The following is a 14198-nucleotide window of genomic DNA, read 5'->3' as shown; positions in this document are numbered from 1 at the left end:
TGACACTTTATGCATCTGAAAGGGTTTCAGGAACAGGAAAAGTATGAATTGCCATGGGTGGCATGGGATAGGGTGAGAGGAGGAGAGCAGGAAGTGGCGAGGCAGGAAACGGGGGGGTTCTAATGAGAATGAAGACTTTATTTTAATTGTCACCCTTTCTATATTAGATGAGGCCACATACAGAACAAAGCTTTCAGATTGGGAAATCTGTTTTCTTACTTCCCTAAATACTTCCTGTTTTTATAAAATCACTTGGGTTGATACACAGCTGCTTCTGGGAATTGGAAAGAAATACTCATGTCCCCAATACTTGTTGAGTCTAAGAAGTTTGATGGGTTTTGTATGATTAGTCATGGTGATAGAAGAATGTATGTGAAAAAAATTGAGCAACAGTCTTTCAAATGACCGTGGAAAGCAATTGCATAGACCTTTACTGAATGTAAACAAGTGTTATTTTCGAAGTATAGCTCATTCTTTCAGTTTTACATTGAGACATTGTGTTTTCTCTCAAAATGCTGGATATAGATTTCTTTTATATATATCAGTGTCTTGACACACTGGTGTCTTGCTATGGGCCAGTGGCTTATAGGTCTGAATTACTAATTTGCTCTTGCTGCCTTTATCTATTTATGCCATTTTTAAATGTCCTGCATTGTATTTAAACCCTGAAAATACTATTTTAGAATGGGCAGTGACTATATGTGGTCATTAGTAGAGAGCTGGGATAGGTTTCTTGTACTGGGTTTAGGACTAGGATCCATAAGTGTTTAATACCTGGATATTAATTTCTTAACTTCCATGTGATGCTAGGCCTAAGTGGCTACATCAGGTGTATGAGGTGAGGGCAAGAAGAGTTAACTGGAATTTTTCTAAACTGATGAGTATGTGTATTAGAATTGCTGAAACTAAAGGAAGCCAACTGAAGTATTTGTGTGCTATAAAATACTGTGTTTAGCCAAAAAATGGTTTCATTTAGAACCAGATAAAAGCTGATACATGAGTCAACTTGGTTCCTGTTGCTTGATTGCTGAGCAGCCGTGTTTCTTGAGTCCCCTCTGGCCCCCAGCTTAGGGAAGATGTATTATCTGGGACCACTTTTGCTGATTTATTCAACACAGGAGTGAAATCCTCAACTCTCTTGCCACACGTATATAGTTCTAATGCAGGCTGTTTGTAGAAAGCAAATCTGCCCTAAAGGATAAACATACCACTTTGCTGGCACAGCTGTACAACTTCTGTATTCAGGCTACAGCAAATGTTTCTTGCCTGCATTCAAACCGTTGCTGGCAGGACCCGTGTTGTCCCCGCACAACGATTGGTTGTTCCAGCATTTCTTGTTCATAAAAACCTTCTCCTGCACATGCTCCATCTGCAGATCTTAAACACTGTGAATGTGTTGTGTGCTGTGGGATTTATGTGTCTGCTTCTTGTGCCAGGATGGAATATACATCTCTGATGTGAATAAGAGATTCTTAAAACCCACTGTAAACCTGTGTACAAAATGCAGGACCAAATTTTATCTCCCCTCTTCGTGACTGAGGACATCTGTGCCCCACAGTCCACCAGCTGCTGGTGGCACTGCTCAGTGTGAGGTGGGTGGCCCAGCATGAGCTGGGTGGTGACCCTGCACTCTGGTCCTGTTCAGTGGTACTTGGAGCAGGCTGTGTGCCTGCCATGGGCTGATCTCTGTAAAATATCCCCAAGCCTTCGGGAGGGCTGCTGTCCACCCTGAAACCAGGAATGTGGGATTTGCATCCCCCCAGCTTGTTGGGCCCTCTGTGCCACACTTGGGGCCTCCTGCATCTCCCAGCAGAGGGGTTCTGTGAGTACTGCAGGCACAGTCAGCTAGGCTGGCTCACATTGTTCTCTACTCGTGGCTGGAGCCAGCCCAACTGGCTCTTTTCCCCTTCTCTTCCTCCCCATTTCCCAAGTGGTTCAGGGATCTTTTCTGCTAATTGCCCTGTGCCCAAGGCAGCCATACCCAAAAAGGGACACCTGCCCTTGCTTTTATCTGGGAGGTTTTGGCCTCTAACTGGTTTTCTTGCAGTTTCTAGGAAAGGGGTGAGCTGAGGAGGCGGGATCAGCACAGGGCTGCTGTTGCAGGGCAGATTGGTGCCCAGGAACAGCCCTCTCCTGCAGATACAAGGGCTCCTCAGGAGATAGTTGTGTGTCCTCCTGTGGTGTGGAGCTCGCTCTGGGTGGGGCGGATCATCTGCCCAGTGATGTTTACACTGTAATAAGGTTTTGTGAAAATAAGCATTTAATTGCACATGACCTACAAAGGAATAAAAATAATTGGGATTGGTTCTTGGTTTAAAATCCATTTAATAGAGGCATGAAACCTGTTTGGGATTTTTAAACCTGCTTTTTTTTTTTTTTTTTTTTTTCTTTTACCTTTAGAAGTATCAGGAACATTAAGTCTTCCCTGTTCTTGTTGGATCTCTCAGATGCGTCATAAGCTTCTCAGCCCTTAATTGAAGGGGTGAGGTGATATATTTTTAACAGATCCCTTCTTCCAAGTGTGTTTATAGGGCTTTTGAGCTAAACAGAGATTAGCTAAAACAAAGCTTTGACGGTGCAAAAACTGTTTCTCCTCAATCATGTTGGGAATCTTTGCTCATTCTCCAGTTGTTGAAAGAAAGTGGGGATTTTTTTCATTTGAGAAGTAACTTTTTTGGCTATTAAATTTTGCATTAAGAGGGAAACTGAGTTAAATCCTAACCTGATCCATCTTCTGCTCCATTTAGATCAACTGAAGACAGTATTTTGAGTATTACTTAGACAAATTAATACACTTGTTTGAGTATTTCCTAAAAATAGCTCCTTTTTAAGCAGCAGTTTTATTAAAACCACAGTTCTTCCTTTAACTTAATGCCTCAGCAGTCTTGCAAGAGCTCAGACTGTCTCTGTGCTGAAGACCACCCCTGCTCAGCTGTTCTGCCCTGCCAGGATGTATTTGTGTCACAAGACTCTAACCTTCAGGATATGGTATTTGTCAGTCTGAAACGTAATAATCCTGTATCTGAAGAACTAAACTATAAACAGTGTGGCTGGCTTGGCAGGCTCTGGCAGCCACCCCAGCAGTTTAGCTAGCCCAGGGTTTTGAGACAGCACTGCACCAGTGTATCCTGTAATTCACGATGCTAATATAACTTTATCTGTGTGAAGGATTAGGGAGACAAATATAAACTTCATAGTCAAATTGGAATGGGAGCTTAAGAGAGGTATTTCTGAGATGTAAGTTTTGGGCTCGTTGAAACATTTTGCATTGTGTGGGTTTTTTAAGCAAGGCCTGAAGTTTTCACCATTAGTTTGAACAATGCAGGAGGCTGGATGATTTTCATGTGTGTGCTGTGGAATATAATTGTGTTGATGAAAGCAGAATATTGCATGAGAAAGGCAGGTATTTTCCACTTAAGGTTTAAAATACATTTGCAGCGAGAGAACCACTGATTCTTCAGGCAAAAATGTAGCATTCTGTGCCTAAATTGGACATATTAATGTATTTTATACAGAATGCTACCTCTGATTTAGATTGCCAGGAGAAAACATTCAGTGAGTTGTTGATCATGCTAGTTTCAAGGATGGGGTGACAGGGAGGATACAAGACTGCAAAGAAGGATAAAATTGTTTCTCTACTACCCCTTGTATGGATTCAACATGTTTTTTCTAAAATCAGGTGCAATCAAGTCCTTGATGCAATGCAATGTTGTCATTCTGTGCAACAGGATGACCTTGCATTGGGATCTGCACCCTTATCAAGGTAGAGGCAAAAGAAGTGGTTGTGAGTGTTAAACTGAAAGGTTTCGAGATTTCTGTCCTTGCCCAGCTCACTCAGATTCGGGTAAGGTTTTTATCAGGTAGTTTTAGTTGCTGATACCAGAGAGTTTTCTAAGTGAATCTCACCAGACTTCTCATGTTGGGATTATGTCATCCAAATATCATGCTAGTATGGCATGCTGTTGGATATTGGTGTCAAGTCCTTAAATGATTTTGTAGGTATTAATTAGAATTAGTTATCAAACAAATTTTGTTCTCCAGGTGAAAGGTGACAAGAAAAGTATTTATTTTAGTGTTTTATGATATCAAAATGTTTGATTACTAACCTGCAAAGAAAAAGAAGGAAATTGTGGCAACATGGACTTTGCTGAAATGCTTTTTAGGGAAAAGACTTCAGAATTGCTCAGTAGAATTGTTTTGAGTATCAGCATATTTTCATGGGGTTTATTTAAAGTATCCTTGGAGAGGAGGAAAGCAGCACTAGTAACAATAGGTCAAGGTAAGTGTATTACTATTAGTTACATAACAAACAAATTACCAGTTGTCTGTGACAAACCATGCAGGGGCTAAAACTAGTGCTGAGATAAAGCAGTGTTTGATTTGTAGAATGGTCTGGTAGCTGGGCATGACTTTATTGCCTTCTTAATAAATCCAGTCAAACCTGGTGCTTTGAGTGCATTTAAGTGATTTTAAAGTTCTGTGCATAGCAGTGGAGTAATTGCTTTAATTTTTTTCTTCAGTATAACAACAAAAAAATCTCATTTCACACTCTGGTCACTTGGTTGATTTTGTTGCCTTCCTGCATTTGCTTTTCTCTTACTTGGTGGCTGTGAAACTTTTGGCTCTTGCCTCTAGTCTCTCTTTCTGCAGGAATTAGCTTGTTATTCTGCAAAGTCATAATGTGACTGTGACCCATGGTCTTAAGTTTATACGTAGTCATTCTGTATATAAATAAATCCCTGATTAGTTGTTACCTACTTACCCTTCTGTCTTCAACCTGAGATCCCACACTACACAATCAGAATGCTTGGAACATTAGTCTTCTCTGAATAATACCTGTGTCCTTGCTGCAGCTCTGACACCTTAATTTCTCAGACTGTCAAGGCCTGAAATGAAGAACTTTTTAGAACTTTTTTGTATGGCCTGAAATCTCAGCCTGGTGAACTTAAACAGGGTGATATATACAGTGTAAAATGTGCATTGCAGTGTTGCTGGGTTTCCTTGAGCAGCTTCGTTTTACAATGGGACAATTGATTTTTGAAATGCAGGCTTATAGGTTAAAATTAATGGCTTTTTAATGTAAGGGATACAAATATTCTTCAACAGTTGTGTGGGGATTTTTGCCCTCACAAAAGGAGTGTGAGAGAGAAGGGATTTCTGGGAAACAGTGTAAGGGCACTGGGCTTTTCCCCAAGCTGTAGTGAGGACGCTGTTCTTGTGGAGCCAGCATAGCTGAAGCTGCTGTGCCTGTGGCTGCATCCTTAGGCCAAGCTAAAGGGCCTTGTTCTTGCTGATAACCCTCCTGTTTCTGACCCAGTACCATAATAAAAAGGAAAAGACTTTGTTCTTTTTTCCACTGTTTCCTGATAATAGCCTTGTTTGCCATAGTTTGTGAATGGAAAGGAATGAGCATCATGATAGAAAGCCACACATTGTTGACAGTTGAAGCTTAATATCCTGTGAGCAGATTTTTTTCTCCCCATTTTTATCCATTCTGAAGTGTGACACTGGCTTTAATATGCCAAGCAAAATAGTTGGTTATCTGGCCTGCATTTTCATTTGTGTACTTTTCCTTTATATTGTGAACTTTTCTTTCTCTAGAAAGTGTTGTTACTTTGCCATGTGTCAATCTGTTCTCTGGCAGAATACAATCACTCTGGCAAGAAGATAAAAAGAGTAATTTGATCTACTTAAGGAGTTATTGTTCAAAATTATTCTAAAAATGTAAATTTGTTTATTTGGCTTGAGGAAAAAGGGGAAATCCCAGGGCACTACTTAACAGCTTGGCCTTTTTGATTACAAGTCCCTCCTGTAAACCCATTTATGGCTTTTATTTTTCCATGTAGAATTGTAGAAGAAAACTCTGTACAAAGGTAGCACAGTAATAAGTGGGGAGACAGTGGCATCCAGCCATGCTATTTTTAGGTGATTGTCTTCTTAACTTGCTGATCTAAGTGTTCTGGGCAGTGAGTGGGGGAGACATTGTACTAGAAATGTGTGCTCACCTAGTGGAATCTTGTCTGGAAATAGAATGAATAGAAGACTTGGTTATCAGGAGGGCAGTTCACAGAGTTGTAACTGGAGTATTTTGTAGGTAAAAGGGATGCCCTAGTGATTAAAGCACAGTGTTTGCAATGCAGACTCTTACTCGAGAGCTGTCAGCTCTGGCTTTCCCCTCAGCTGAGAAACTGAAATGTGTGCAGTCTGTTCTGTATGGGCTTAGGGAGGAAGTGTAAAAAACTATTTTCTGTTCCATGATGGCAGTGGGGGAAGAAATGCCAGTTGTCCTCAATCAAGTTGCTTCCAGTATTTTTTTAAGCTTTTCTTAAGCACTGACCTCTCCATATGAGCAAGTGGTGTACTTCTGGAACACTTCAGAAAGGAGAGTGTCTCATTGCAAATTTCTGATAATTCTGTAGCCCCTTATCTGTTAACTTGACACTTTGATAGTTAAAGCTGACACAAGGCAACTCACTAATTCACGCTCTGACCTCCTGGTGATGTGGGCCTTTTTCCTTGGCTTAAGCTATAAGTGAGGCTATGCCTTAAATTTTAGCTCAGCTACTGACTTGGTAGGTTCACCTTCCTCCTGCAGTGCACTGTTAACTTTGACTCCTCTGGCAAAGAGCTGTACCATAAACCAGATACAAGAGCCAGTCCAAGCTTTTGAAGAACAAAGTCTTCAGGGTAGATCAGTTCCTGTCCCAGCAATGCTGTGGCAGAGGTGTCTAAAGCCCCAGATTAGCTGGATAGTGAAACCATTGCATTAGTTGCATATGAATAGATATTGAAAGTGTGTGTATAGGCTGCAGTTGGATGTTTACATGTTCCATTGTTTCAGGGAGTGTAAAGTGACAGCTGAGAGGAAACTAAGGAAAGATGCAAAACTTCAGTGTGACCAGTTGGTCTGTTCTTATCTTCAGTGAAACTTGACAGTGTATTAAAGTGATGGATAAATACCAGTTGTCCAACAGGGCAGCTGCTGATCACCTGTGAAGTATTATGCTGTCTGCAGAGTGATAAGTTCTAGTATGTAGACACCTATGTAGTATATGTAATTTGTTTAGGATCGTGTAAGCTGGCTTCCCCAGTGATTGAAATAATAATTAAGGGATAAAAAAAGCAGCACCCCCCCCCCCTTAATAGTATTGAGGTTAAAACAAAGTAATACCTTTGAGTCCCTTGACTAAATTTAAGTTTATTGCAAGAGATGAGGAATGCAGCTTTGCCACAGGGAACGCTGTACTTATACCTCTTCTGCTGAAAACTTGTCCTTACATACCCTCTTTCTTTGGTCAGGCTTTCGCTGTAGGTTGAGTTCCCCATCAAACCACAGTAAGGGTATTGTATAATTTTACACACTTAAATTAGATATAGTGCATAATTCTAAATAGAACTACACATCATGCATGATAATGACAGCGTTCTTGGAAGTTAAGCTGAATTCAAGATGCCCTAGCCAGAAATGATGATAGTTTTATTTATTAACACATAGGAACCCTGATATTAGAGCAGGAGCTCCCTTAGCATTAGGCCCATATAGAACTGTGGCATTAAAGCATTATAAGCTAATTAAAATTCTACATAGTGCTGTTTATGAAAACAAATTATAATGTGTTTTGTGCTTACTGTCAGTTCTCAGCAACAGGTGCTTTGTTAACAAGAAGCTGTCTATTTTGGGAACTTGTGTTAAAGCGGCTTTTATCTCTTCTGGGTTTGATATGCTTAAAATAAGTGAAACTTATGCTGTATTGAGAGAAGATTACTTTTCACTGAAGCTCAAAAGAAGTGATTACTGAATCTACATCTATTCTTTCAGTAATTATGAGGGTAATCTTGTAAGTATTTGAATCCTTCTTACAGATTATTTCTCATCAGTGTGTTAAGTCAAACCTGTTTTAAAATACAGCACCAAAGTTAGTTTATGGACTTGCTCTCCTGCATCCCTGTTGGCCTGGTATTCTAAAGGAATTTAGAGAATTCTAGAATCACCTGATTCTAATTCTGTACAACCTCTGATTTATGAAATGGCCAGCTTCAATATATGATACCAGAGAAAACAGAATCCAGCCCTGCCTGGTCTGCTTCAGAGTAGCTTTCTTACCTTTCTTAGAGCATTTTAAAATAAGGCATTTCTGTTATCTGACAGATTTCAAGTAAACCTTAAATTTATGGGACTGTGAAGGGCAACTCAAGTATTCGTGCAGCACCTGAATGCCAGAATACAGGTATGAGATGGCACAAACTCCAGAGGAAATAAAAGAGCTCCTCAAGCAATGTCTGACTTGTACGGCTTGGCACCAGTTCAGCCACACATGATGGAAACTGTGTGAGCTGACATAGCCAACTGCTGATGAGCAATTACTGACATGGTTTGATTTTTCTAATGGGTGTAACTTCTGAATTTTTATTCCACTTGAGCAGAGATGCCAGAGCAAGCACTCTAAAAGGGTACTCTTTTAAAAGCAGCTGCACTTTCTGTCATAAGTGTAACTTCATGCAAGGTTTCGGCGTCAGTCTTAATCTCAGAGACAGCTATCTTCCAAAAATGGGCCTGCTCAGCCTTAAATCTTGGGTGAGCTGGGGAGGCTAAACTGAGTAAGTACAACTTCATACTTGGGGGGGAAGGACACTCTTCTCTGGCTTGTGCATGGACATAGAATGCTTTGGGTAGGACAGCAGGACCAGCGGGGGTGGCTGGCCAGTGTCCTATGTGTTCCTCAGATATGCCTTTTGAACTTCTCACCATGCCTCCCCCAAGGATTCCAGATCAAAAACTAGCTTCCTGAAACACATGATAACTCTTGTCTGTTGTTCACTTTTCTTTGTAACTCACTTAGAAATTGTCTTTACCATGTACTGAACAACTATAGTTACTGCATTGCTCTCAGTGCTTTTAATGTTTAACAAGTTATCTTTATTGAAGGTCCCTGTCATGGCTCGCTGTAAACAAGCATGTCTAGCTCCAAGGGTTATTTGCTGTTTTTTCTCTCGAACCTAAGAAGTGAGTTTTGTTATGTGTATAGGTTTTGTTTTGTTGTTTTCACTTGGATTTCAGGTTGACCTCTCCAAAAAGGCAGCTTTGTCAGCTTACGTTTTCTTATAGTCATCACTGGAGAGACAGAAACTTGGAACATGATGGTGGTGCTTCTTTCTGAAAGCATTTCTGTGTTGCTCTGGACTGGAGTTTGCTGGATGAACTGGGGGTGCCTACAAATGTATTGTGCTACTGAGGGATAAGAAGCTTCTAAATTTTCTAAGAGGAAAAAATTATTTTTCTTTGAATCTCAGGAAGTTTGGATGCTGTCATATGCAAGGATCTAATTCTAGTGGTGCTGCAGTGTTAGTCTAGAAGTCCCAATGTACAGGCTTAAATGTACAAACAGTGATAATCCTTGGCATCTCGACTTGTATTTTGCTGCTTTAGACTCAAATTAAAATGCATGATAAATAGGAGTGTTGAAGGCTTTATACAGAGTGCTGCACTTAATTTTTTAGGTGACTTAGCAGATGCTCCATAAAGTAGTGGTCATTTCTGCAAAATCCCACCATCACACCAGTAGCTCTGTGTGGCCGCTTTCTGCCATTCCAATGCAAATCCTTTTGTCTGTGCTCTGCCTCGTTGAAATCCAAAATAGATAAAATATGATTCTTCCAACTAAGTAATAAAATGTACCTCTTATATTGCTTGTTAATTGGTAAAGTTTTTTTTATAATTAATCTTCAACAGGGTAATGATGTTTATAGAAATGGCCCTTTATTTTGTGTGTTGACTATACTAGAAAGTTTGGAAATTAAGTATGAAAATTTTGCTTATGCTTGTTTTTGTTTGTAGACTTTAAGTGGTTACTGCAAGCAATTAGATGCTTTTGTATGAGGTGAATGAGAGTCTGAGGTACCACTTTTACAGAAGTTAATCTTTGGGTCTGGTAATCCATGCTTTGCAAAGGTTAAGCGTGGTCACAAGTAGTAATTACAGTTTCAAAGTAACATCTATTAATAGTGTATGTAGACAAGCATGGAAAGCCGAGTCCTTATGACCAGTGATCTCCTTGATACCAGTATAGAATGTGTGCATCTTTGTTCTTGCTTAGCAAGAGTGGAGAGGTTGTAGTGAAATGTTCTCTTATTCCTCATGTAACCTTGAGTACAAGAGCAGTCAGCTGTACTTAGCAGCATACATGCTTTAACAGTGGAGGCTTTGTCTGTACCGGGTGTTCCTGGGTTTATGATATTCTGGCTCAGATTAGTTATAAAAGTTGCTAATGTTCTGTCCCTTCCTAAGACCTCAACTGTCTCTTTTCTGTCCATCTGCCACTTTCTCTCATGAGTGTATCTTTTTCCACTAGTGTGATTCTTTCACAGTCTTTCTGACATCTTAAATCTGAGATATAGCTTTCTTGAGATTCCAGTTTTATTTATATTTTAGTTCTTGTATGGAAGGATTTAGGCTTGCTGACTAATAAAAATTGGAAGTGAAGAAAAGACTTCTCTAACTCTTTACACCTTTTTGTAAAGTTTCTGCTAGGAGTGTCTAGTATTAAGTACTTGATTGTAGCCTACATTAAGTCTGTGAATGAAACAAAAATAAAAAGCTGTTCAACAGGAATAGACAGGAACATAGTAGATATTAAATGACTTGTTAAGTGAGTTAAGAGAACGTCTTATGTAAGTCTTTGGTCACTAGCGTGAGTATTTTGTTTTTGTTATGAAGTCATATAAATTCAACTTCACATTGCAATTTAAAACTTTAGTTTGCTTGAGCAGAAAGAAGTCTGGAGACTCAGTAGAATAAGTGTAAAGCTTTAAAATGTATAGATTCTCTTGGTGCTGAGGAAGTTGGAACTCCTGTGTTTTGAAAAATGCAGCAGCTGTGTGTTCTGCTACAGGAACAAAGAGGTCGCTGCCCTTACAGATCTGCTTGCATAGCTGGTCCTTAACCATATTCACTTTTTTTAACTCAAAGCATTCTGATGAAACTGGGTCAGAGTGTAACTACACATGTAGCTGTGCTGGCAAATGTGAACCAGCTGCAGTGCTTTAGCAAGGGTGAGCTGTAAGATGAAATGACATGTCTGACTGCAACCAGCAAGCCGGGCTGAGCTGTAATGACTGAGGTCCCTTATTCAAATCTGCCAGTTCTTCTTGGCTCCATAGCAAGTTGCTGGGACATGATAATGCCTTAAAGCAGCTACTGCTCAGTGAATGTAAATTGGAGCCTTTTGGGACACAGCAATGGAGTAAAAAAACCAGGACTGTTCCGTAGCTTGCTATTAAGTTGTGATTCTAGTGCTTTATACCCTGAGTAGTGTCCTGCTGGAAGCAGGACACCTGAGCAGCAAATTCCAATATGAACTGGTACCTTTGATCACAGCCAGTGCTTTGGGAGCTTCTGCAGCAAGATTCAACAGAACTTTGTTCTTGGGATTTTATTTGCCCTTTGTTTTGATAAGCCTGTAGAGAAATGCATTTCCTATTTATTGCCTTTTGTACCAGCCTACCTTTTTCATATGGTGGTACAGGTGGTATTGGGTATCTGTGCCAGTACATGCTACAAAGTGAAGTGTATTTTTGTGTGCCCAGCTTTGTGTCTTATTTGTCCTTGGAATGAAGCTTTGTATGTCTAAGCTGCACACATTACCACTTCTGCAGCTTCTTCTATGCTTCATTAGCACAAAGAGAAAATGACCATTAGTGTTGATGCTACTTCAGTCAGTGCTGAGCTGCTTCATTATTAAGGTGGCTATGACAGAGGAGGGAATATTTTAATCACTTGTTAAAATTGGATTTATCATTTGAGGTGAGTGTCAGGTAAAACTGTCAGTGTGCTAATTTTGACAGTGAAGAGTAGCTCACACTGTTCTGCTTTCTCTTTGAGCACCAGTTTCAAAGCTGGCATCAGAATGGTTCAAACTGTGTCTGCTGTGCTGCTGAGGCACAAAGCTGTTTGGGAGGTCTCAGCATTAGCTTTTGGGAGGGATCCTTCCCATACCAGTCACAGATTTTAGGAGTGTTTGCAGAATACAAGACTGTACTGCAGGATGTGAGGATCTGCTTGTTTTCCTTACCAGAACTTGAAATATGAGGGTAACTGGTATTCAAGAGACCTTTTTCTTTGGGGAAGACAGATGAAGAGAAAGCTGGCTTCTGTGCCAGATTTTTTTTTTTTTTCCTTGTCTAGAATTGGTGGGGGTGGGGGGCAGCAGTGAAAGAGATTATTCTTAAACCTTGTGTGTTTAATCCTGCTAAATGCTGCTCTCTCTGATCTTACTGATTAACATTTGAAGCCTATAAAGCTAGGGTATCAGTTATTTGAAACTAGTGGCATATAAACATTTTAATTAAAAGGAAAGGAAGAAAGGAGGGGGGGGTGGTGGAGAGGAAGACCAGTATTACAGTGCCTGCTCTGTGGAAGAGATGTCCACAAGTATTTTGTTACTTGCTTTACAGAGTATTGGAAGATGTGTCTTTTTCTCCAGAGAACTTGATGTCCAGAAGATTTGCATTGCTTTAGTGTTTCTATAGCTTCAATTCTATACATTTTATAGGTGTGTCCTTTGCATATTTTTTGCTTGGTGCAGAGAGGAATTTACTCTGAGGATGTGATGGTGAAGGAGGAAACACAGGACCTGTAGCAGAAGGAGCAAGAGGGCATTATTAAATTAATGAAGTTGTGTATTGCAGGAGTAATAGGAACAGGTAGCCTATAAGAACCTTATTTTTAAGAAAAGGAAGACTTAGCCTGCAGAGCTGTATGTTGCTATGCTTCTAGTGGCAATAAATATCTTTAAGAACACAGAGGTAGTTTCAGCTGAAGTTTAGCAATTTTTAGCTAATACAGAAAGAGGGTGTTTATTCCATAATCCTCAATGAAGTAGATGTTCTGGGGTTGTACTGAGAGGAGTTGTTTAAAGCTCCTGCACTTCCCTCTAGTCTGTTCTTTCTCATTAGGGCTCGTACAACTGGTTATACAACAATATTGTAAAGCAAAGCAGAGAATGTGCTTAAGATACTGTAAAGAGCCCTGTTGTTTTGGGTTTTTTTCTTTAAGATAAATCAGTTCTTCATTCAGAATAACCTTCAGATTTCATAGCGTTACTCTATGAATGCTGTGCAGGCACAGCTCTGGGGGAGCAGGCAGAGCCCAGAGGCATTTCCAGGAGCTTGACAAGCTCCACATTTGTTTGGTGCCACCTCAAACCAAGAGGGACATACCTGTAGTCATGTTGATCCCAAGACCTTGTTGTCATTTCAGCTATGAAGCTGCTTCAAGTGTCATACTGAAGCCAAGCTAGGGGAAACCATTTTTGAAATTATGGATAGTGTATGCACTTGGGATTTATTTTACAGTAGACTCGATGCTCAGCAAGGGCTTGCTGCCCCTAATAAAGTGTTGTCCTATTTTTAGCCCTGTCACTTCCTTTGCAGTGTATGTCGTTTCTCTGGAGTTGATCTTCTATCAGATGAGCAGGCTCTCCAGTGCACCAGAACAAATATTTGTGTTGTTTCCATGAGATGGTTGAGCTGATGTGGCCGCAGGCAGGGATGGGGGCAGCAGTGGCCAGAGCTGTGGGAGCATGCCTGCCCCTCTGAAACCTCTAGTGGTTTCAGCAGTGACTGCACACCTCCACTGCTTTATGGGATGTTTGGGCTCAGTGACACTGTGCGTCATGAGGCATTACGGTTTTGAAACAAAAATCATCTGAAGCTAAGCCAAGAACTGGACTGATGGGAGGTCCTTCCCTCCCTCAAGAAACATCTGCTCAGTGATCTCTCACTGTTCATGTTTGCTGCGATGGGGAGATGGGGCCAGAGTCCAGCAGCTCTGCTGGTGGCAGCTTGCCTGGGGCCGGAGTCCCTGTGGCAGCAGCGCTGTGCCATCCGGGCCTGCCCTCCCACAGGAGTGTGTGTGTGCAGGAGAGGCTGGAACTGCCAGTACTTGGGTCTCTCATTCTGTTTTCAATGTCTCTTTTTGGCTAGTGGTTCTCTTAGCAGCTCTGCTGCTGATACAGGCATTTCCACATGAGTCTGCAGCTAGACCCTCTTTCCTGCCCAAATAGCACACACACGTGACAAATGAGCTCAGAAACCAATCTGTGTTGAAACTAATTGGCAGAAGGTGGAGTGTTTGATTAATTCTTTAAAGTTTGATCATTTCCTTGTTTCATATTGGTAGATGTGAGCACTGAAAGGGAGGG

General features: G+C 40.7%; 1 protein-coding gene across 9 annotated transcripts in view; it reads left to right on the top strand.

The window, feature by feature from the left end:
- ZFAND6 (zinc finger AN1-type containing 6) overlaps positions 1-14198 on the top strand; it is a 36488-nt gene that overhangs the window by 7907 nt on the left and 14383 nt on the right. The window lies entirely within an intron of this gene.

The sequence above is a fragment of the Lonchura striata genome, chromosome 10, assembly GCF_050655825.1.
Source record: "Lonchura striata isolate lonStrDom1 chromosome 10, ASM5065582v1, whole genome shotgun sequence".
Lineage (NCBI taxonomy): Eukaryota > Metazoa > Chordata > Aves > Passeriformes > Estrildidae > Lonchura > Lonchura striata.
Note: the sequence above shows the minus strand (reverse complement) of the source record. Positions and strands in the feature narration are given on the sequence as shown.